This window comes from Tupaia chinensis, unplaced genomic scaffold, assembly GCF_000334495.1.
Source record: "Tupaia chinensis unplaced genomic scaffold, TupChi_1.0 Scaffold000042_1, whole genome shotgun sequence".
NCBI classification, from domain to species: domain Eukaryota; kingdom Metazoa; phylum Chordata; class Mammalia; order Scandentia; family Tupaiidae; genus Tupaia; species Tupaia belangeri.
This window is the reverse complement of record NW_006159497.1, coordinates 2,144,053-2,168,960: the sequence shown is the minus strand read 5'-3', so window position 1 is coordinate 2,168,960 and position 24,908 is coordinate 2,144,053. Positions and strand designations below refer to the sequence as shown.

Sequence of the window (24,908 nt, the reverse complement as noted above, 5' to 3'; positions counted from 1 at the left end):
GAAGTGCAACACATTTCACGAGTGAATGAAGTGCAACACGTTTCACGGGTGAATGCGATTTTAGTGATTTTAAGATTGGACTCTGAGAAGAGGAGCTTGAGCTTACCTGCTAATTCAGGAATGACCAAAAACAGAGTGTGCAAACCCTGGCTCGTCTTTGGGATCACTCAAAGGATGTCTCTAAAAGTACGGCACTGTTTCATCCCAACCGAGGCTATGGAACAGGAATAGGTATATTTCCCCTTCTGTGAGAGAGCGAGCAAGCACAGGGGGAAGATGGAGAGAGAGGTAAGGTTTTTGTTTTTGTTTTTGTATGCTTATTTATCTCTATCTTCCATGAGAGATGGGGCAGGGTGTGCACCCCTGTCTTCATGCCACAGTCCACCCCCAGCTTCCGGCAGCCTGGACCGCAGCAGGCATACGTGCCCTTGCTGTACACAGGGATGTCCTGGGATATGAACCTGGGGTCTTTCTACGTGGGTCCAGTGTTGGCGAGCATTGGGTCCCTGGTGTACCACCAGTAGGCTGCAGACGTAGGTAATTTGGACAGGGTCCCATTACTGCAATTCAGCCTCCCAGTTAGCTAGGAGCCCAAGCTTGTGCCACCACCTGGCCTGTCTGGGCAGCTCTGGGATCCACCGCAGCTGGACCAGGGTAGGCATTATTAAAAGAGTGCTGCATAGTTCTCACTGGAGATCTTAGACCTAGACTGAATCCTCAGTGATGTTGAGAGCTGGCGTGGTACCTTCACATCTGGATCCCGACAGCTGCCGTGGGGGCTGCCCTTGGCACACTCTCCTTGCTGGTTGGAACAAGGCTGCACCAGGAGTCTTTCCTGCTAAAACTGAGAGTCAAGTTTGCCAACTTTGCGGTTGTGTTTGTGATTCACATTTTCTTTTATCTTTCTATGGTGGTGGTTCCTGCTGTTGTTACGTGTTACACATGTTAATACAAATGAAGTATTGAGAGTCGGAAGCTGTTCGTCCTTGGTCAGGTGTGACCTGGCCTGTCCCTGATCTGATTCATTCTGGCCGATTTTGAAACTGCAGTCACACTGAACATATTCTGCGGAATACTTTTGGTTGTGCACGACACAAAGGACTCAACCCTGTTACATTAATAAATGCACATGACTGGATGTGTCCAGTCAAAATTCTAGAAGAGCAGCCAGATCCGGGAAATTGAACAGTGAGACCACGGCTTAGTCTTTCTTCCTCTCCTTTTTCTCGAGGCACATTTCCCTCCTTCCTCTCTGGTTTCTCTTTTCCCTCTCCTGTCCCTTGCCGCCTCCCTTTCCTTCCTTGCCTCTCTTCCCTCTTCCCCTTCTCCCCCTTTTCTTTCTCCCTCTCGCCCCTCATCTCTTGCTCTGTCTTTCCCCCTCTCTCCTCACTGTTTCTCTCTTTGGTGTTGACTCTATTCTCAGGGGTGTTCCCTGATACTGTCAGAGCCAGGCATTCCCCACTCAGAAATCCAGCTGACAATGCAGGTCTCTTCTTCTGGCTCTAGCAGAAGTCTCAGGAGCACTTCTGATTGGTCCTAGAATGAGTGGCTCCCTTTGGTCAGGTGTGTGTGATGCTCTGATTGGCCAGTTTCGAGCACATGCATGAGATCAGGACAGGAGCTGCTTGTCTGGGACTGGGAAAGATGTGGATTCCAGAGCAATCACCTGCTGATACCAAGTGGAATGACTGAGGCAGAGAGCAAATATCTACATCTTAGCCTCGTTGTTAGGTTTTGAGGAAGTAGCTCACTCTGTCCCCCATGTATGACCAATCGCTAATCGACGAAGGAGGTAACCAGGCCTTTATTAGCTTCCGTTTCACATGTAATGCTTCTTCCCAGTAATCGTGATTGGGGGGCACACCTTGTTACTTGTCTCCCTTTTTAATTGGATTCTCTCCATTCCCTGTAACTTAGTTTTTTGCTCTCTGGCTGGTTTTGTCAAGGTAACTAGGCATCTTAAATCACAGTACAATTTCTTGTAGCTCAGAAAACTGAAGTAGTAACTTTTAATAGGTCAATTACATTATTTTTCAGCCGCCTGCTGCAGCCTAATGAAACTGCAGTTTAATTAGGTTGGTGTGATGCCAAAATAAATGTTTCATTCCCAGCTTGTTTTATTTACTCATTGAAAAGTAGAGGGAATCTACAAATAATAGGATTGGAAATGTTAAAAGGCTAATCAGTTTGGCTGTACTTGTTTGTAAAGAAAGGCGATTGTATCGTCGTCAGTCCAGTATGGTAGATGAGAAAGCTGCAAAGCAAACAAACGGAAAAGTAAAAACAGCCACCACCACCACAATAATAATATATTTAAAAAAACAAAACCAAACAAAACTCAAAGTTTAAGAGTTCTAAGTCCAACGCCCTTAAAAAAAAACAAAAAACAAAAAACAAAAACAAACAAACAAAAAAAAACAAACAAAAAAACCCAGCAGATCACCCATAGCGAAAGGTCGTTAGAAGGGAACACGTCCAAGTCCGATTCCCCGATGTGTTGGGTTTCTCTGTGTGGCAGGCATTGTGCCTGGTGTAATCACATTGTTTTTCCTCGTAAATCACCACAGGAATCTTGTGAGATGGAGTTCAAGGGTCCAGTGCAGTGGCATTCTGAGTGTGATGGAAACACATGTTTGTTTGTGGGAACTCATCGACACAGGGCAGTCGGGAGGCTCCTGCTGTGTGCTCTTCCCATTCCAAACCTGCCCCAGTCACTCCCAGTCCTTGCACCCTCACTGGAAGTGGGGAATCATCACCCACCATGGCGGGGTCCATTGAGTACCAATCCTTGAAGGACTGAGGTAAGCCACGGTGGTCTTCTCTACAGCCCCAGCTGACTCCTCATACTAAGCTATGCTTCAACAAAAGATGGAAGGCTTGGTCAGGTTCCCCACTCCTGAGGGTTATGGACCCATACTGAAAACCAGCAGCAGCTTCCCGTGGCCTTCCTTAAAATAAAGGAGAGTAGTAGTAATTACACTTGACCAGGGAGTGAGCAAGTGGTGCTCTCAGGCAGAAAGACACCTGCTGAGGACTGTGTAGGTGTTGTGTCCTCTCACATTTGTGGAGGGACTCAGCTTGTCTCCCTGCCTTAGTGACACACAAGGGTCAGAACCTTAATCTCTACCAGTTTCATGCAAAGGGAAACATCATTCTGGGTCAGTTGGAGGAATCCTAGTGTCCTTTGGGTTATTTTTCCTAAGCACCTACTCAATAGGCAATTATCTCCTGTCCTATTTTTTAAATGTTATTTAGTTATTTATTCTTGATGAAAAGAGACAGGCTCCAACAGGGTCATGATGCCACAATCCACACTCTGTCTCAGCCGACCCTGGATCATGGGCCGATGCTTGCCTAGAGTACTCAGGGAGGTCTCTGGACATGAACTTGAAACGTTCCCATGTGAATCTGTCTCGCCAAGCATTGTGTTCCACCTCTGTGCCACCAACTGGCCCCTGTCCTATTGTAGAGAAGAGGAAATGTTTGTTGTCATGCATGCATGTGAAATGAGTCGTGTATTTGCCCTGTTGCCAGTAAGCACTTCATTATGCCCATTTATGGTGGGTGGGAGGAGCTACTTCTACGGCCTTGCAAATTTCGCAATTGTCTCTTCCTTACTTGGCTTTTAGTTTGACTCTTTTTTTTTTTTCCAATTTAATTCCAAGGTTGACTTGTATTCTCTGTCCCTTTTGAATAGAACCATAGATCCCCCATGTCACACTCAAAAGAAATGTTTCAAGTGCCATTTTTCATCTTGACATGTTTTGGAAGGCCCTTGCCTCTGCAACCTTGAGCTCTTTAATTCCCCGAAGTGGGCTGCATGGGGCTCTCTGGTGATAGCACTGTGAGGAGCTCTGGGTGGGTCAAAGACAGGGCCTTTCCCTCGTTAAGGGTAATGCACAAAAGAATGGTGAATGCTCAGAATAATAAATATTTGTGCCTGTAATCATGCACCTGTTTGCTGCAGTTCAAAAAGAGTGAAGAACAGATGCACTTTCACTGGCCCTCACTGCAAAACTAATTTAGCTTTTCTACCCCCTGATACTTGGACAATTTGGGTAGAAGTATGTGTCTTATAATGGGGAATTTTAGAGAATGCCTATAAAATAGGCATTTGGGAGTATTGCACATGTATCATTTAAAAAGGATTGGACACAATTCTTTCCATTAAAATGTCTACCAATACCTTTAAACAAGTTTTCACTTTTAATAGCGTGAAGTGCATTTTCTTCAACAAGGGAAATTGTGTCCTGCAATATGAAAAACAGGGATTAGCTGCATTGGATTGTAAACATTTATAGTTAACGTCAAATGTGTACCACTTATAAATCCATTGTCAGAAACATTGCTGTTTGATTAATTCAGACGTTTACAATCGAGGAGTATGGCGACAGCTGGAGGCAGCTGTGTGTGTTCAGACTACACGGTATCAGGAAAGCCTCAATTTACTCAGGTAGAAAGTTGCAAGAACCAATGATTTTCTTTAGCTGCCATCTTGCAACTTCAGTATTCTGCATTGTGCATAATCGTAGAAGCTCGTGTCCTGGGATACCTAGCGGACGAGTAGAATTGACAGCACCAATTGACCCACAAGTGGTCTCTCTCCAATGTGTCATCAAGTTGTGTGTCACACATTTGTGACTTTCTTTTATGCTTTCTGTTAATCAGGGATCTTTCGGTGGCAAGTGATATACACCCAACTAGAATTGGCTCAGGATAAAAATAGGGTTGGTGCACATGTTTGAAACTGGATCTGTGCTGGTTTGGGGGAAGGTGGAATCAAGCTGCTCACAGAATGCTGTCAGAAGCCCCCTCCCACAGTGCACGTCCTGGGGTGTTTGAGGGTTCCCAGGTGGTTCCCCAGGTGTGCGCTTGCCTACAAGCTCATACCCACGCAGTTCAGGAGACAGGGAATAGAGCCTGTTTTCAGTGATTAAGTCTTAGATCAGTCTCTTACCCACTCCCAGAAGCAAGGTTTTGTATGAACCCGACTCTTGCCCTGTGAACCGATTGTCCAAGGAGAAAGGCAAAGGATCTCTCCAAGGAGTTTTAAAATCTATCGCTCAATTAATTTAATTGACAAATAAAAATTATACATACAGATTATGTTCCACGTAATGTTTCAGAATACGTGTACATCGCGGGATGACTTAATCAGGCTGATGGACAATGCATTTCCTCCCATACTCATCATACTTCTGTGACGATCACTTAAAATCTACTCTTCGCAATTTCCAACAATATGAAGGGTCCTGAAAAAGATCATGAAAGATGCATATTATGAAAAAAAAATAAGGCTGTTTTTTTTTTCTTTTTTCTTTTCATACTAAAATAAACCTCTATTTTAATCCTATTTTTCCATGAAGTTTTTGAAGTCCCTTTATAAAACACATTGTCGTTAACTGTGGTTACCTTGATGTACATTAAATCCCTTAGACTTACTCCTCTTGTCTAACTAAAGTTCTGTGTCCTTTGACCAGCGCCTCCCAAGCCCCTTCCACCTGCGTCAGTAGCCCCTGGTCACTGCCTTTCTTCCTTTTGCTTCTGTAGACACAACTCCAGCTTCCTTGTAAGTGAGGTAATATGGTGTTTGTATTTCTGTGCCTGACTTTTCTTCAAGGAGCCGTGCTGCTCGAAGAAGCCAGAGCCATGTTGGGTAAGCAAAAAGCCATAGAAATCTACAACAGTATAGGTGTTTTGTTTTGTTTTGTTTTTAGATACTTTATCATAGGGCATGTTTATTAACCAGAGAGAGACAAGAGAGAGAGAGAGAGAGAGAAAGAAACAGTGAAAAATCACTTCCCAGAAGGGATAGTAACACTGCAGTCCCTGCTCCATTTTCCTCTTGAAATTTAGGCATGCACATACATGCAACTGGCATGGTTTTCCAGGCCACCAGGTCCAGGACTTGAACTTCAGAGTCAGCCACGTAGGTTCCAGCACCTTAACCACCACACCACCTGCTGGCTCTGTAGTGCACATTTTTTCTTATGTTAAATGCAGATAAATGATCTTTTGAGTAAATAGGTCTCTACTTTTCAATCTTTCAAAGTGCAAAACCTATAGAAAAATTAGAACAAATGTCCGGTGAAGTCCCACATGGCTTTTGCTTTTCGTTTATAGTCACCAATTGTTAAAATGTACTTTCTCTTTCTCCTCCTTCATCTCCCTATATATGAAGCTATTTAAAAATTGCAGACATCATGAGCACCTCAAGCCTAAAGGCTTTGGCATACATCTCTTAAAAATTGCATTTTGGGGCCAGCAGGTGGCATGGTGGTTCAAGTGCTGGACTCCTACATGGCTGCCTGCAGTTTGAGTCCCAACCTAGTGGCTTGTTTTCTCATTTTCCCTCTCGGTCTCTCTCTCTTTCACCCTGGTGAGCCCACATGTGCTTGAGCAAATTTAAAAATAATAATAAAATTAACTTGTTAAAAGAAAATGCAGGCACTTTGCCATGTTACAGTACCATTGCTATTCTGATCCAGATGCAGCTAGGGGACCCGTAATACACTTGGTTCCATTTCTTCTGTCATTTTTGATCTAGAGACGCTCTCCACTTATATCGGTTTTTTATTTTGTCTTCTGTAATATTGACTCTTTCCTTAGGGAAATATTTTGCTGAAGGTCGTGTGTGTTCACCAGAGAGACACAGAAGAGACAGAAAGTGAGGAATCATCCTCCTGGGGAGATGACCCCACTGCAATCCCTTCTCCCACATTCTCTTCTCAGGATCTTGGGTACACACACCACACACATGCTCCTGGTGTGAGTTTTAAACTACTGGGTCCAGAACTTGAACCATGGTCGACTACGTGGGGGTTCAGTGACGTAACCATTATGCCATCTGCTGGTCCCCCTAATAGTGACTTTTTAAAGTAGTACTGGATTGGGGCCGGCAGGTGGTGTGGTGGTTAAAGATACTGGACCCCCACATGGTTGACCATGGTTTAAGTCCCAAACCTGGTGGCTTTCTCTCTCCCTCTCTCTCTCTTTCTTTCTTTCTGATCAAACTGGAAAGTAACAATAATGGTAATAAATAAAGTTAAAATAATTCTCTAAAAAAAAATAGTCCTGGATGATTTTGTAGTAGAAAATTTCAGAACGGGGACTGACTCGTTTCTGCTTGGTTCGATCCAACATCCTCACCATGTGTTCTGGATCCATTTCACTGCACCAAACCCATAGATGCTAGTTTGTTCCATTATGAGTGGCAGTGAACTTGGTCATGTGGTCATCGACAGATTGCCCCAGTATAACTTAATCCTGTAATTAGGAAGTAATCTGTGGGTTTAAACTTTGAGATTACTGAAATATCTTCTTTTCCATTGACCTGTCACCCTTTGGGGATTCTTATCTGAATTGGATAGTATCAAATGATGCTTTTCTGACTCTGTCCTTTCACCTGCATTACTAAGCATGAGCTCCACCTGCCACCGCAGACCCTATTATGAAAAAAAAATAAGGCTGTTTTTTTTTTCTTTTTTCTTTTCATACTAAAATAAACCTCTATTTTAATCCTATTTTTCCATGAAGTTTTTGAAGCCCCTTTATAAAACACATTGTCGTTAACTGTGGTTACCTTGATGTACATTAAATCCCTTAGACTTACTCCTGTTGTCTAACTGAAGTTCTGTGTCCTTTGGTCAGCGCCTCCCAAGCCCCTTCCACCTGCGTCAGTAGCCCCTGGTCACTGCCTTTCTTCCTTTTGCTTCTGTAGACACAACTCCAGCTTCCTTGTAAGTGAGGTAATACGGTGTTTGTATTTCTGTGCCTGACTTTTCTTCAAGGAGCCGTGCTGCTCGAAGAAGCCAGAGCCATGTTGGGTAAGCAAAAAGCCATAGAAATCTACAACAGTATAGGTGTTTTGTTTTGTTTTGTTTTTAGATACTTTATCATAGGGCATGTTTATTAACCAGAGAGAGACAAGAGAGAGAGAGAGAGAGAGAAAGAAACAGTGAAAAATCACTTCCCAGAAGGGATAGTAACACTGCAGTCCCTGCTCCATTTTCCTCTTGAAATTTAGGCATGCACATACATGCAACTGGCATGGTTTTCCAGGCCACCAGGTCCAGGACTTGAACTTCAGAGTCAGCCACGTAGGTTCCAGCACCTTAACCACCACACCACCTGCTGGCTCTGTAGTGCACATTTTTTCTTATGTTAAATGCAGATAAATGATCTTTTGAGTAAATAGGTCTCTACTTTTCAATCTTTCAAAGTGCAAAACCTATAGAAAAATTAGAACAAATGTCCGGTGAAGTCCCACATGGCTTTTGCTTTTCGTTTATAGTCACCAATTGTTAAAATGTACTTTCTCTTTCTCCTCCTTCATCTCCCTATATATGAAGCTATTTAAAAATTGCAGACATCATGAGCACCTCAAGCCTAAAGGCTTTGGCATACATCTCTTAAAAATTGCATTTTGGGGCCAGCAGGTGGCATGGTGGTTCAAGTGCTGGACTCCTACATGGCTGCCTGCAGTTTGAGTCCCAACCTAGTGGCTTGTTTTCTCATTTTCCCTCTCGGTCTCTCTCTCTTTCACCCTGGTGAGCCCACATGTGCTTGAGCAAATTTAAAAATAATAATAAAATTAACTTGTTAAAAGAAAATGCAGGCACTTTGCCATGTTACAGTACCATTGCTATTCTGATCCAGATGCAGCTAGGGGACCCGTAATACACTTGGTTCCATTTCTTCTGTCATTTTTGATCTAGAGACGCTCTCCACTTATATCGGTTTTTTATTTTGTCTTCTGTAATATTGACTCTTTCCTTAGGGAAATATTTTGCTGAAGGTCGTGTGTGTTCACCAGAGAGACACAGAAGAGACAGAAAGTGAGGAATCATCCTCCTGGGGAGATGACCCCACTGCAATCCCTTCTCCCACATTCTCTTCTCAGGATCTTGGGTACACACACCACACACATGCTCCTGGTGTGAGTTTTAAACTACTGGGTCCAGAACTTGAACCATGGTCGACTACGTGGGGGTTCAGTGACGTAACCATTATGCCATCTGCTGGTCCCCCTAATAGTGACTTTTTAAAGTAGTACTGGATTGGGGCCGGCAGGTGGTGTGGTGGTTAAAGATACTGGACCCCCACATGGTTGCCCATGGTTTAAGTCCCAAACCTGGTGGCTTTCTCTCTCCCTCTCTCTCTCTTTCTTTCTTTCTGATCAAACTGGAAAGTAACAATAATGGTAATAAATAAAGTTAAAATAATTCTCTAAAAAAAAATAGTCCTGGATGATTTTGTAGTAGAAAATTTCAGAACGGGGACTGACTCGTTTCTGCTTGGTTCGATCCAACATCCTCACCATGTGTTCTGGATCCATTTCACTGCACCAAACCCATAGATGCTAGTTTGTTCCATTATGAGTGGCAGTGAACTTGGTCATGTGGTCATCGACAGATTGCCCCAGTATAACTTAATCCTGTAATTAGGAAGTAATCTGTGGGTTTAAACTTTGAGATTACTGAAATATCTTCTTTTCCATTGACCTGTCACCCTTTGGGGATTCTTATCTGAATTGGATAGTATCAAATGATGCTTTTCTGACTCTGTCCTTTCACCTGCATTACTAAGCATGAGCTCCACCTGCCACAGCAGACTCATGACACCAGGTCAGAACTGACCTGAAGAAGGAAACACATTTTGGTAGTGTTTAGCAAAAGTGACAGAACACTGGGACCAGCAGATGGCATAATGGTTACATTGCTGGACTACCACATAGTCCACCACAGTTCGAGTCCTAGACCTGGCAGCTTACCCTCACACTGGGCACGTGTGAATATGTGCCCAAATACCTGAGAGGAGAATGGACCGTGGTGTGGCCATCTCTCCTGGGGATGATTTCTCGCTTTCTGTCTCTCTCTGTCTCCTTGGCAAGTGCACATGCCCTATAGCAACATTCTCTCTCTCTTAAAAAAAAAAAAAATGACAGCAGCACTTGTAGCTATGTCATGGGCTTGAAGACAAATGCCAGTAAGAGCCATGATGGCAAGTCACTATTCTCTCAATGTAAGAGAGGCTAAGAAGTACTGCTGAATCTTGGCTGGTGGTCTTATAGTAAAAACAAAAGGAAACAGAAAAGACAACCAGAGAGATTAGATAGTGACACAGTGGCAAAATGTGACGCTCTATGCGGCTGACCCTCACAAAAGGGGTGCCGGCTTGGAGACCTCCCCAAGCCCGCCAGACATGCAGATATGCCCATGCTCTGGGACTTGCTGGAGCTGGTGGGGGTTATGGCATTGGGAACTTGTTGGGGGCTTTATCTTTCTGTCTGTCTGTCTCTCCCTCTGTCTTTCTTGCTCATGGAAGAAAGAAACTTTAAAAAAAAAAGATACAACTGGGATAAAGGCAGTCAGGAGAAGAATGAAAGCGTTGAACATGTCACCATTTTTTTCAGCATTAAACACTCAGAATGGAGTATGGAGAACATCTATGTTCATGTGGTGTATTTAAACTCTCCTTGTTTAGAATTTCAAGAGCTACTGCTTTCCTTTGATTTGAGTCGATTATCTTTTATGATCCTCAGAAATTGTCCTGTTCTCCCCTTGCAGACTAAGAAAGTCCTTAGCCAAATGGCCTCGACCATTGGACTTGCCTGTAGGTGCCATTCGTTCGTGTTGTTTCTTCCCCCACTCCTGGGGCTTTTCAATAGTGCTTCCTTTCAATCAAAAGCTAATTTTCTGTGTGTAGGTGGTGTAGTATTCCATGCTCTTACACAGTAGCAGGCCTGCATTTGATGTACCTGGTTCAGAGACAATTGTCTTTTATAGTGTTCACAAGTAAATTCAATGAAAGCCCCATGCGACTAGTTTGTAACTCATTTAGTGGAGAGTTCTACGGGATTATTCCACAAAGCCGTTCTCAGCTTAAGAAGCTAAATTGGCTTTATTGTGCCTAGCTGGAGGCCTCTTCATCACCGCTTTCAGAGGGTATTTATGTGCTTCGGGAATGGGAAGGGGAAGCATCTGCAGGTGCACGTCCCTCTGTCTCCTCGCTGTCCCCATAGGGTCTTGGGATGGAGGTGTTGGATTTAGTGAGAATGTTATGCTTTGTAATACTAGGACAGGTTTGCCTTGGTTGGGTACATTTTATATGGCAAGAGCTTACAGGTCTAAGGAATGGCCAATGGCAAAAGAGACCACGCATTTGTACATGTAGGTTAGTATAATGGTTAAGGGGACAGTCTTTGGAGATTGGACTTCGTGAGTCCAAATGCTGGCTCTACCTCTTAATATCTATATTTGCCTTGGGAAATGATACAGCCTCTCTGAACATGGTGCTGGCTTTGGTGAGATGTGGACAGGTATAATTGGGTGCCAGGCAGGATAGGCAAGGATCTGCCATAGTAACAGTCTCATGGTTCAGTGGCCTAAAACAACACATCTGTGCTTTTTTATTAACTGAATGTTCTTCAGGGGCTGCACTGCGTGAGAGAGGCTTGCTAAGGCTCAGATTTATGAAGAAACCACCATCTAAATTATTGCTGATCACCACAGCAGAGGAAAAAGAGTCTTCTGGGGTTACTCACACTCAGCCAAGACATGACATCCATCATTTCTTCTCACGACTCATTGGCCAACACAGGTCATAGAGTCTCGCCCAACCTCAGAGGGTCAGAAATTGGAATGCGACCATGTGTCCCAGAGGTCAAGAGCCCACAATATGCACTGAGTTGTATCACTCGCTGCCACAGTGCTTTGTTTCCAGCTTTATTGAGGGTGTGTGTGTGTGTGTGTGTGTGTGTGTGTATACATACACCACTTTTATATATCATCTATGTTTAAGGTATACACTTATTTTTTGATGTATACATTGTGAAATGATCATCACTATCAAGTTAATTAACGTTTTCATTATCTTATGTAGTTACGATTATTTTTCCTTTATGGGAGAGACAGAGGGAAAGATAGAGTTATTTTATTTTACCATAGCACATATGCTCACACATGACAGAAAAAGAGAGAAGGAAAGTGAGAAATCACTCCCCAGGGGATCGTCACACTGCAATTCCTTCTCCTCCATTCTCCTCCTGGGATTTTGGGCATGCATGCACGTGCACCCAGTGTGATCTTCAAGCAGCTGGGTTTAGGATTCAAACAATGTTTGGCCATGTGGGAATCCAGCAACCCTATGCCACCTGCAGGCCCCTGAGACAGGTATTTTTGACAGGGTCTTGTTGTGACAGAATCTTGCTGTCCTAGCCTCCCAAACAGCTAGGATTACAGGCATGTGGAACCATACCAGCATGTTCAGGTTGACTCGAGAATTGTACCTCCGTCTCCCATGCGACTTCCAACCTCCCAAGCCATGGCACTAGCTGTGGCCTAGTTACCAGTTTTTGTATGTGTGGAAAAATTTTAAAAATCTGCTCCTTTAGCAAATCCAAGTGTACAGCATGGCGTTATTATCTATAGTCACCATGTGGTATTAGGTCTCTAGAACATTACATACCCTGTGTAACAGAAGTATTTATCTCAGGGGCTGTGAAGCAGCTTCAGTGAGGTAATTGACGGACGCATTTAGCTCAGCTTCTGGTCATGACGTCGGTGAACAAAGAAAGACATCTGTAGTTGCTTTCATCATGATTTGTACCAGTTCGTACTATCTACTCCTGACAGTGATCAGAAAGGTGGGAGTTGATTTTTTTTTTTTTTTGTGAGAGATTTTCACTGTAGGGCGCGTGCGCTCGCCAGACAGACAGAGAGAGACATAGAGACAGAAAGCGAGAAATCACCCCCCAGGGGGGATGGTCACGCCGCAATCCCTTCTCCTCTCGGGATCTTGGGCACGCACGCACACGTACCCGGCGTGAGTTTTAAGCCACCGGGTGGGTCCGGGACACGAACTGCGGTCGACTACATGGGAGTCCAGCGACATAGCCATTATGCTAACTGCTGGTTCCCAGAAAGGTGGGAGTTTTGAGGAAAGTGAGAGAGCTTGTAATTGACAGCACCCCATCTTAGCATTCAGGAAATGGGAAAAGGACGTACAGAGATTGAGTCACATTTAGTCTGAGACACTGAGAGTAGAACCTGATTTTCAGGTGTTCAGAGTTTCTCAACTTTGACTTCATTAGAAGCAACTATCTCCATTATTTAAAGGAAACCATGGGGCTGTCAGGTGGTGTGGTGGTTAGGAGCGTTGGACTCCCACATGGCTGACTGCGGTTCAAGTCCTGGACCTGGTAGCTTGCTCGCGCTTGCGCTCTCTCTCTCTCTCTCTCTCTCTCTCTGCATCCCTCTCTATGGTCAAATCAAACTAAGTAAATAAATAAGTAAAGTTAAATAAAATAGTTTTTTTGAAAAAGGAAACCACTGTCCTGAACTTTAGAACATGTCTCTGATTACGTAGGGATTCTTTGATTCACATAGAACACCTGGTCTCTGCTCTGTCCAGCCTGTCTTTGGGATATTGCCAGGGCACTGTTGTCTCACAGCAGGCTTCTCCGATGCCCCGGCCGACCACACCAAACCCCACTGTGAGATAGCCCATGGTTGCTTGTGCTTCTCCCATTAGGGGCTGGACAGATTTGCACGTATTTGTGAAATGAATTCATTGTTATCTTCTCTCTCATGAGATTTTAACAAAGTCATGAGATTTTGTTTTGGTTCATCATTCATTCCCAGAACCTAGTACAGTTTCTGGATCATAATATGTACTCAATAAATATTTTGTTGAATGAATGAATGAAACTGTAGCATTTTGCTGATACCGCAAATTCATCTTGTTCCTTAAAGTATAACTCAATTTACACATACACACACATGCTTTCAAAGCACAGTCAGAACTACTGTTTTTTAGAAGAAGTCTACTTGAGAGTCAGATATATCTTTCTAAACAGAAAGGTATCAGAACATTCAGTATCCAGAGGTCCCAAATGAGTCTTTGTTTTTTCGTTGGTCCCCCAGATGCCGTAGATACCAGATACAGTGTGAGAAAAGGGGAGAAGGAGGAGAGTCTGAAGAAAGACACCAAAGAGAAAAATAGAGAGCAAGACATTTATGGGACAAAGAAATGGGTTATTATCTGTTGAAGAAGATGTGTATAGTATTCCTAACTGGACTGGTGAGAAATGTATTCATGTTGGAACATTCACTTTACAAACTTCAAGTATAAAAGTATATTTAAAAAAAGCACAGGTGTCTGATGTGGGGAGTGCTTCTCAGACTTTGGTGTTTCTCAGATTCATAGCTGCCTTTTTTTTTTTTTTTGCCATAGAGCATATGCACTCATGTGCCGGAGAGAGACAGAGCCAGGAAAAGTGAGAAATCACCAGTTGGAGGCATGGCCATGAAGCAGTTCCTTCTCCTCTATTCTCTCAGGATTTGAGGGGCACATGCACACATGCCCGGTGTTTTTCAAGCCACCAGATCATGGTCAGCCATGTAGGAGTCCAGCACCTTAGGCACTATGCTACCTGCTGGCAACCTCCACTCAGTTTCTTACATTAGAAATGCAGGAGGGAATTCAAGGGCAGAATAGGACTGTCATTATTTTGTTTTTCCTGATAACTATCACCCATCACTTATTGCATCATGATTTTCGAAAACAGAGGACAATTTAAAGTCAAACAATTAGAGGGGCTATCACTTCAACATTAAAGGTAGTCCTTCCCTTTGAAAGGAAAGTTGTCTCCCCTATCCCAAATTATTCTCTATTCATGAAAAAATGCCAATTTTACTGAAGTTATTTCTAATTTGACAGAGGATTGCTAACACTTGCCTGTGGGCCCAGCCTGGAGGCACAGCTGGTGGCAGACTGAACTTCAGTGGTGGAAGCCACATGGCCAAACCCTGAGTTCCGGTCTTCGGGTTGGTATGAACACGTGCCAGGTGCACGTGCCCAGGATCGTAAAGGGTTGGAGGATTGGGTATGGGAGTGGGGGCATGCCAAGTGTCTGTTGAGGATGACCCTTGCTCTCTTTAGTATACATGTTCTCTATCATGAATAAAGTAAATAAAGCTTTAAAAAAATCTCATAAATGTTTTTTGTCTGTGGCCTGGTACTGACGAGACCATTGTGCTTGCTTCCTGTTGTTAGCACACCGAACACTACAGGCCGAGCAGCTTAAAACAACATGGATGTCTCATTTCCATAGGCCAGAAGTCTAGGGTAGGTGGCTTGTATGGTTTCTCTGCACTGGATTTCTTAAAGCTGAAATTGAGCTATCAGCTGGGATCTTATGGGGAGGGAAGCTGGGGGCAATCTGCTTCCATAATCATTAGGTCATTGTCAGAATTCAACCTTGTGTGCTTGTGGGACAGAGTTTTCTGTTTCCTGCTGGCTGTAGGCATCTCTGGCTCATGGGACCTCCATCCAAAGTCTGCAGTACAGAGCCAAGTTCTTCTCACGCTCCAGTCACCCCTTATGCCTTATCCCTTTTAGCTAGAGTCAGGAAAAATGCTCTCGCCTTTTAAGAGTTGTGTGTGATTAGATCAGATATAATCCTAACCGACCTCCCTGTTTTAGGATTTGTTTAAATTTAACCTTCATCTGCAAAGCCCCTGCATCATGCATCTGAACATAGCCATAGGTTCCAGGGATTGGGGGTTCATTCTGCCTCCTGCAGCAGGCAAGATATGGGCCTGGGGGTGGCCCTTGGCCATGGGGTACAGGAGCAGCTTTGTTTCTGTGTTTTCTTTCTGTCTTTTGGTAACGGATACATATGTGTGCATTTGATATGGAAGTGAGCTTTACAGGGGCAGGTGTGTGGCATCCGTAGACCCAGTGTCAGAGTTCTGTGTGAGTCATTGGTGACAATGGACGTGAAATATCAAGTGCTGTGATGATAGATTTCTTTGTCTCAGAGTGGGCATAGCATGTATTTTACCAGCAAGACGTTACTCCTCGAGCGCTCCGTGTGCTCAACCCATCATGCAGAGCCCCTTCTAAATGCTACATAGGGACTGCGCTTCCCTGAGTTCCTGAGGGTGGGGTGAGGAGGGCAGACCTTTGATACCCTGCAACTCCTCTGCTTTAGTCAGATGCTGTAACTGTCGCTCGCTCGCTCACTTGCTCGCTCGTAGGTGTCTTTCTTCGCCCTCCTCTTAGTCCTTGCAGTCCCCAGCACTGCTGTCCTTTCTACTAGTCTCTGCTAGCTTCTCCCTCTACGGTCCGCTTTCACTCCTTAATTTATGCTATTATATTTCACTTCAAAACCACCCAGGAAGCAAGGTCCACAGCCCTAAATAAAGAAAGAGATGCATTAAAACATACTAATGAAGCTCACTGTTTAAGTAAGATTAGTGGCACATCATCCTTTTGAAGGAATTTGGAAAATTGGATCGAAAATGCATTTGCTTTGTGAAACTGGGTTTTTATATTTGGACCCGGTTTAACTGCAGAGAGAGATATTAACTCACAGTGCCAAGTGACTTCAGAACCACCCTACTATTTAATCACGTATTTATTAATCGTAGAATGGAATTGTTTCAGACTGTTTTATCTGCATGGAATTGGAGAATTCCGAGAATGTGTGAGCATACCTCTGGTGCTCAGGCAGGAAGATTCAGTATAAATGTGATTTTCACATGCACCTCTGTAATTTCCTTTCATTCTGTTCTTTCTTTAACTTCTCTTTGAAATATTTCAATAAAAGGAAAACTCAAAGAAAAATAGCTCCTGTTATTAGGCTCCTGTGAGGTGCTGGGCAGCTAGCTGGATGTCGTGTATGAGTTAATTACAGCTGTCTCCATGACAAATTGTTATTCCCATTTTGCACATGGACAAAGTGAGGCTCAGCTGCCCAGTGGTGCAGCTTGGATGCCTGTCTAGTTCTGAAACCCATAGTCCCCTGCACAAAATATTTGCATAGGGACCAGCAGATGGCATAATGGTTACATTGCTGGACTCCCACGTAGTCAAATGTATTTGAGTCCTGGATCTGGAAGCTTAAACTCATGCCGGGTGCACGTGCGTGCATGACCAAAATCCCAACAGGAGAATGGAGGAGAAGGGATTACGATATGGTCATTACTCCTGGGGTGATTTCTCACTTTCTGTCTCTCTGGTGAGTGCATGTACTCTGTTGCAAAAATGTTTCTTTAAAAGAAAAAAACTCTCTCAAAAAATTATTTGTGTGTATGTATTTGCATGTACACAGAAAACTCTATAGGCAGATGAAATTGGTCTATGGGCTTACCTTTTAGTCATGAAATTTTCTCTGTAAGTGAAAATGTTGGATTCCAGTTCTACCCACCCAAGCAGGCTGCTGACCAGCTGTTCTTGTGGGTTTGGTAGCGTGTGATGGCGGGTGGAGGATGTGGGTCCACCCTTCTCAGGTGTCATTCTTCCCCACTCAGTCCTCGGGTACACCCAAGAACCTGCTGCTCAGTATAGGATGTGAGTTTACCAGGAGTTATGGCAGTGAATTCAGTCACTAAAAGAAAGGATTAAAATAATGCAGAATCACAGGCAAAGACATGATCAACATTTTATTTATTTATTTTTCTGAGCGCTTCCTGATCATCTCAAGAGAACATTTTCAGTTTGGTGTAGTTTCTCCTATAAAATTAGTCATTTTTCCTTGTAGAAAAGTTGAGCCACAAGCTAATGATGGGATCCAGCTAGGACCAACTAACATGGTTTTATGTAGGATATGTGTATGTATATCTGTATGCATATATGTATGTATTTTATAGTGTTTAATGTACATAAAATATTGAGTGGTTGTACATATTTTGGGAGCACGGTATGACTTTTCAGTACATGTGTATGTAATAACCAAATCAGGGCCACAGACATAACCACATCACTAACGTTTATCATGCCTTTGTGTTCACATTCAAGATCCTTTCTTCTCACTATTTTGAAATGTGTATTAATTTGTTATTTTTTGCTAGAGGGCACAGAGAGAGACAGAGGGGAAGAGGAAGAGGGAGAAGCTCCTCCCAGTGGGGTGTGGTCATGCTGCAATCCCTTCTCCATTTCACTGTCCTGTAGGGGTTTGGGGCATGCGTGCACAGGCACCTGGCGTGTTTTTCAAGCCTCCAGGTCCAAGATTTGGACCACAGTCGGCTATGTTAGATCCAGTTCCCTTCACCACTAGACTATGGGCTGGCCTGGCTTATTCTAGTTCCTCAGTGTTCCTCAGTGCTTTTAGCTCATTCCTCTTATCTAACGGTAGTCTCATTTCTGTTCACAAAATTCTCCCTATCCATTCAATATTCTTAGTATTCAGTTTATGCTAATTCTTTCTTTCTTTCTTTTCTGGTATGACACTGTGTACGAGGGAGAGAAAATATTCCCCGACAGGTCCAGTCATGCAGTCCTTCCTGCCCATTGGTCTAGCCTGCCAGGATCCAGGGCACATAAGCAGGCACCTGATGTATTCCTCAAGTTGCCGAGACTGGGACTTGAACCCTGGTCTGTCAAATGGCATTCAGCTTTCTCAGTGCAGCATTTAACTACTGTGCCATAAGGCCAGTTCACTAGTTCCCTTTTAATTTTCTGAGTTTCCTTTATTTTTTAAATTTTCAGTTATTTGAATAGAAGAGGATGAATTATTTGGAAAAAATAAGGTTTTCTTTTTGTTTTAGAAAGACATGCCACTCAAGAACATCAGAACACAGAGTAGGAGTAATTGGATAGTAAAAAGGCAGGTGATGTGAGTATGTCAGATTTCAGGTGAGGATTACTATTACTCTGAGATTTTAAGTGAGGGCACTCTTGGGAAGGTGATCCTTGGGTATGAAATTTAGGGAGAGTCGTTAGGGTGTCTGTCTCCCACTGCCTGCTCTTTACTGGGGTCACAGCCTCCACCCCACCCCACTGCTTCTGTTCAGTTCAGCCTTCAGGATCAGTCATGCACATGGAAGCTTCTAGCCTTCGTCCTCCCCGTGTTACAGCTTGGACTGAATATTTATTAACTACCAGGGGAACATGAGTCTGTTTGAGGACACTTGAGTTGATCTGTATCCACGGAATGTGTCCTCATCATATTGAAGTAGAGAGGCAATTCATAGGGAATGACAGGACCTTATTAAGAGCAGAGAGAGGAAAATCCTTTGTCTAGTGAGAGGATGAAGTGCCCGGGAAGGTGCATTTAGCAAATAAAGAGATTTCAGTGCCTGGTAAATGAGGAAAGAAACAGAGAGTCTAGAATTCAAGGTCACTTTGGGAAGCCATGCTGGGTGAGCCTGGGCAGCTGGCCAGATCAAGTGTCCCTTGGTATCCGTGGGGAATTAATCCTTAGACCCCCTGTGGACACCAAAATCCACAGATGCACAAGCCCTCGTGAAAATGCTATAGTATTCCTATGGAACCCAGGCACTTCCTGTACAATTTGAATCATTTCTCAATTACTTATTGTGTGTAACACATTGTAAATGCAGTGTAAGTAGTTGTTATACTGTGTTTTTATCGACGTTTTTTATTGTTGTACTTCTTTTTACAGTTTTTCTTTCTTGCAAATATTTTTGATTCATTGTTGTCTGAAATCATGAATGCAGAACCCACAGATAAGGGGGCAGGGGGCTGCCTGTATTTCACCTGTTCTTATAATTTCATGAGAAAAATAAGAATTCATGTGAATGTTGGCTGCTGTTTAGTTTTAGATTACAGTGTGAAAGGGAGTCATGGGACCTGGATAGTAAATGTCCCAAGTGAAGAGGTTTCTCAACTTCCAAGGGTTTCCAAGCCTACTTCTCTTTATAAAGACTCTTAGGTCTCTGATTAGCCCATAACTGCATTTCATTCTGAAGATTTTTCTGGACTAAAAAAACTCCTTTTCTAAACTAATGTCTTCTGGATCTATAAATTTCTTGAAGGGAAAAAATAAATGATGTCTAGAGACATTCATTAGTTTCCTTTGATTTGATATGATTCCAGATACATAGTCTCCTAATACATATTTCTCGACTGGCTCAATTTCCAGAGTAGATTTAGGGTTAGTTGTTTGTGTAATCGGGAGGGGGGAGGGAGGTCACACTTTAATTTAAACTAATAAGCTCAAAATTTGACACTTTAAGAATGGTCTACCTGTTTTCAAAATATGGTTTAAAAAATAAAGTCTATAGAAAATTGAAAAAAAAAATTTCCTCAGCTCTTGCAGATTGTCACCACTTAGAGAGGAAGGGCACATGGCCCACATCTTCAGATTTTCTACGAAGAGCTAAATATCCAGGCTTTTAATTTGAAATCTCCTGTTTTCTAATTATTGACAACTATTCGGTAGTTCACTTTTTTTTTTTAAACTGCTTAGGCCAACAACAAGGGCCAGGACCACTAAGTAAGTGTGTTTTGTTATGCACTACACAACTCCATGAGCCCAAACACTCATGTCCCCTCTTACATAGATTTATTGTCACTTACTTAAGGTATTCAGGTACCACAAAATTCACCCGTTTAAAGTGTGCAATGTACAGTTTTTTATATGCACAGAGTGGAATAGAGTAACCTTCAAGACATTCTAAATTTATAATATTTTCATCAGCCCAGAAAGAAATCTCATCTCCATTAGTAGTCACTGCTTATCCTACCCACTCCATCTCCTGTCCCTAAGCAACCACCATCGGTCTCTGTGGATTTGCCTATTGTGGGCATTTTACACAAGTGCACTCATACAGTACGTGGCCTTCTGTGTCTGTCTCCTTTCACTTAGCATAATGTTTGCAAGGCTCCTGCACATTGTAGTAGAATTGCATTCTCTTAGAACATTGAATATCAACAATGTTCATCGGTTGTTGAACATTTCAGTTGTTTCTATTTTTAAAAACGTATTAATAAAGCTGCTGTGAGCACATACGGGCATGTTCTTCTGTGCAGTCGTTTCGTCATGTTTCTTGAGTAAATACCAAGGAGTGGAATTTCTGAGTCACATGGTAACTCCTTATTCAACATTTTGGAAAACTTCCAAGTTGTTTTCCTCAGTTCCTGTACCATTTTATGCTCCCATCAGCAGTGTCTGGGGTCTCCACATTTTCCACATCTACACTAGCACTTACTATTCCTTATCTTTTTTGTTAGAGCCACTCTAGTTGGTATAAGGTAGTGTCTTCTTGTGTGATCTGCATTGCCCTAATGATTAGTGGGATAATGCATCTTTTTATGTGCTTACTAACCTTTGTGTCTCCTCTCTGGATAAATGTCTATTTGAGTCCTTCACATTTTATAAAAAACAAGACTATGTGTCTTCTTATTGAGTTTTGTTATTATTGAACACTTACTGTTATTATTGAACACAAAAGGTTCTTTTTTTTTTTTTGCTATGTCAAGGTGTTTATTATCTCATACAAACACATAAGTATAAATACATATCTGGAGTAATGGGTTAGATTAAGTAACTAGACACAAGTTTATGGTAGCCAGTATTAAAAAAAAATAGAAAGGTGATTTTTTTTCTTTTTTGTGTATTATCAATTTGTGCTTCAAGTCAATGATGTTAAGAACATGTATGTAAATGTTCTTTTTAAAATTTTTTTATTAATTAATTTTTTGTTTTTTTAACATTAATACGCTGTACATCATTACAGTATACAAAATGAATTTTCCATCCAAAATACACTGTCTGTTGGCTCAATCAAGCACAAACAAATGGTTCTTTATATATTCTAGACAAGGAGTTTTATATTATAAATATGATTTGAAAATATTTTCTTGCATTCTGTGGATAGTCTTTTTTACATTTTAGATGAGATTATTTGCAGCTCAAAAGTTTTCTATTGCAATTTTTATATAGTCTAGTTAAGTTACTTATTTTTTCTGAAAATTTATTCTTTTGGTACTATCTCGAAGAACTCATTGCCCTCCCAAGGCCTCAGAAATTTACTCCTGTGTTTTCTTCCAAGAGTTAACTCAAACATGTAGGTCTATGGTCCATTTGGGGTTCCTGCTGCTGCTGGTGTGAGGTAAGGGTGCACCATTATTCCTGTGTCTATGGAGGTTCAGCTGCTCTTTTTAACTTTCTGTGTCAACCTTAACTCAGTGAAAAGAAATCAGTAACTGGTCATGAGAATGGGATTTGGAATAAAAGTTTGTGCAGGAAAGCAACTTGATTTTAGTACACTTGTTCATATGTATGTGAGGGGACTTCTAAAAGCTCACAGGAAAATGGTGTTAAAGGACCTGTTTATTTTGGTGCGAAAAATAAATAAACAATTGGAAATCATGCATAGTTTTTCCATAATGCACATTTCCCTTGAACTTTGTGAAAACCTCTACCAGGGACCAGCAGTTGGTGTAATGGCTGTGTCGCTGGACTCCCACGTAGTCGACCGCAGTTTGAATCCAGGACCCAGTGGCTTAAAGTCAAGCCGGGCGCGTGTGCGTGCATGCCCAAGATCCCGAGAGGAGAATGGAAGAGAAGGGATTGCGGCATGGCCATCCCCCCTGGGGGATGATTTCTCGCTTTCTGTCTCTCTGTCTCTGTCTGTCTGGCAAGCGCACACGTCCTATAGCAAAAACCTCTCCAAAAATAAATAAAAAAATAAAAATAAATAAATCTCTACCACATGCACTTGATTAATTATAACAAAAATGTAACTGATCTGGCCAACAAGTGGGAGGTTAAGGTGCTGGATCTCATGTGGTCAACTCTGCTGTTCACATGTTGGACCAGGGTCTTGAGAATCACACTGGGCAAATGTACCCAAAATCCCAGGAGGAGAATGGAAAAGAAGCAATTGCAGCGTGATCATCAACCAGGGGGTGATTTCTCACTTTCCTTATCTCTCTCTGTCTCTCTCCAGTGAGTGCACACCATATGGCCAAAAAATAAAAATAAAAATAAAGTAAGTGATCTAATTGAGTCTTATAGGCTCTAAACAAAGGTTTTCTTCCTTTCTGGATACTCTCTACATGTGCGCACACACACACACACACACACACCCAGATAAGAACCTTTGATATGAATATGCAGAGATAAACAGACAGACATGTGAAGATATACATTTGTGATACATTCCTACACATGCACACATATATACAGGCGTACATTAAACATGGCAGTGCTGTTCCTGCCCTCATAACTTTATGAATACATGAATTCTGAAGAGGGGGATGTATTAGAAAATTATTTAAGTTGGTAAAAATCTGAATTCCTTCGCTCCTACAGTGGTTGTCATCATAACCACAATCAGGATTGCTGTTTTTCTGGAGAAATTACAAAAGAAGTTTACATTCTATTGTGTAAAATATAACCCAGCAAGTTTTATGAATTATTAAGCAAAATTCTTTAATCATTACGTAGACTCCAGCATCTACAGATAAAAGTGGTTTGGTGCCTTTTCATCTAGACGTTGACTTTCCCATTTTTCTTTTCCTTTTTTTTTTTTTTTTGTTTTGTGGTGAAGTTTGTCTCTACCCCAAAGCCATGCTAACCCCCTTTTTCCTTTCTCTGCCTCCATTATCCAGCTAGGAAAGCCATAGCCTCACAATGATACCCTCCTTTGAAACTAAGGACCCATTTTAGCTAATGAGACATGAAAAGTCCACAGGAAGATGGACAGGATTTTCTTCCAATTTAAATGGAGCGAGCCATGTAAAGACTGTGTCTTTTGTTGTAGGGATCATGCCCTGCCTCTCACATGTAGGTGTGGTATTGGTGCTTGGAGCTGCTGTGGTCACTTGGGGCCATGAGCTGAGAATCCTCAGGACTTAAAAGCCCATTGGACTGAAGACGAGGGGCTGGGGAGGTGGGAGAGAGCTGCTGAGAAAGGCTATGCTGCTTTTTTATCTGGGATTTTTGCTTAAGACACAGTGAATGTCTTTATGGTTACTGTTGTGAGGTTTGCTTTTCTGCTCCTTATACTAAATGTCTCTTACAGATGTGTGTACATGTGCAAATGTATCCACATGCACATACTCACACACATAGATTCATTTATGTACTACATGTGCCCACAGATATGTATGTTTTCAGATGTGATCAGACACTACCAAGTATTTTCCCTTTCTCTCGTTTTTCTTATTGCTGGAGGGTGTAATGTACATCAGAGAAAGGGAGGGGGAAGGAGAAAGCACCCTTCCACCGGTGAGGCATGTCACACTGCGATCCCTTCTGCATTTCTCCATCCTGTCAAGATTATGGGCACATGAGCACATGAACCCAGAATGATTTTGTTTTCAGGTCTTTGTAACTGGGATTGGAACTGCAGTCGGCCGTGTGAGATCTAGCTCCTTTGACCACCAGGCCTTGGGGCTGACTTTATACTGAGTTTCTAACTTGGCCTTTTGTCACTCAATGATATGTTAAGACATCCTTGTCAGGATATGAAGGTCTAACTTTCTATTTTAAATGCTTGTACCTAAGTTTAGATTATGCATGGATGTGATTTATTTAGTCATTCTCCTATTAAACATGTAAGTAGACTTTAATTAACTGGCCATTACAAGTAATGCTGCCATCAACATTATAAAACCAGTAGCCTTGCCTCCTGCTAATAAATTCTTAAAATAATAAAGAGAAGGTCAGGCACATCCCAGGTTAAGCATAACAGTAAGGAGTAACCTTAAGTGTTCAATACCAGAGGACTTGTGAAGTCGTTTATGATATATCCATATGATAAATATTATATGAGCATTCATAGTGGTGATTTTAAAGAATATTGGTGAAAGAAAAATTTCACAGAAATTATATTAAAGCCATACTTAAACCTTTAAGTATGATTGTATTCATTATAAAAATGTTTCAGAATGTAGGGTGAAAATTCACAATATATACCTCAAAATGTTAATAATGATTCTCTCCGAGAGGTGAGATGACGAATGCTTCTAAATGGTTTTCTTTATGTCAGTTTATGTGTTTCTAAACATCTGATGTGGTCATTTGGTAATACCCATGGACTTGTATTGAACTTGAGTCTTCCAATCCAAATATCTCTATTATTCACAACAAAGACATGTCCACAGTCATTGTTCAGAGTGTGGGTATTGATGACTGCTTTATTCCTGCT

At 42.2% G+C, this 24,908-nt stretch overlaps 1 protein-coding gene across 1 annotated transcript in view; it reads left to right on the top strand.

Annotated features, from left to right (window-relative positions):
• Positions 1 to 24,908, top strand: part of RBFOX1 (RNA binding fox-1 homolog 1) — a 1,649,671-nt gene that overhangs the window by 566,751 nt on the left and 1,058,012 nt on the right. The window lies entirely within an intron of this gene.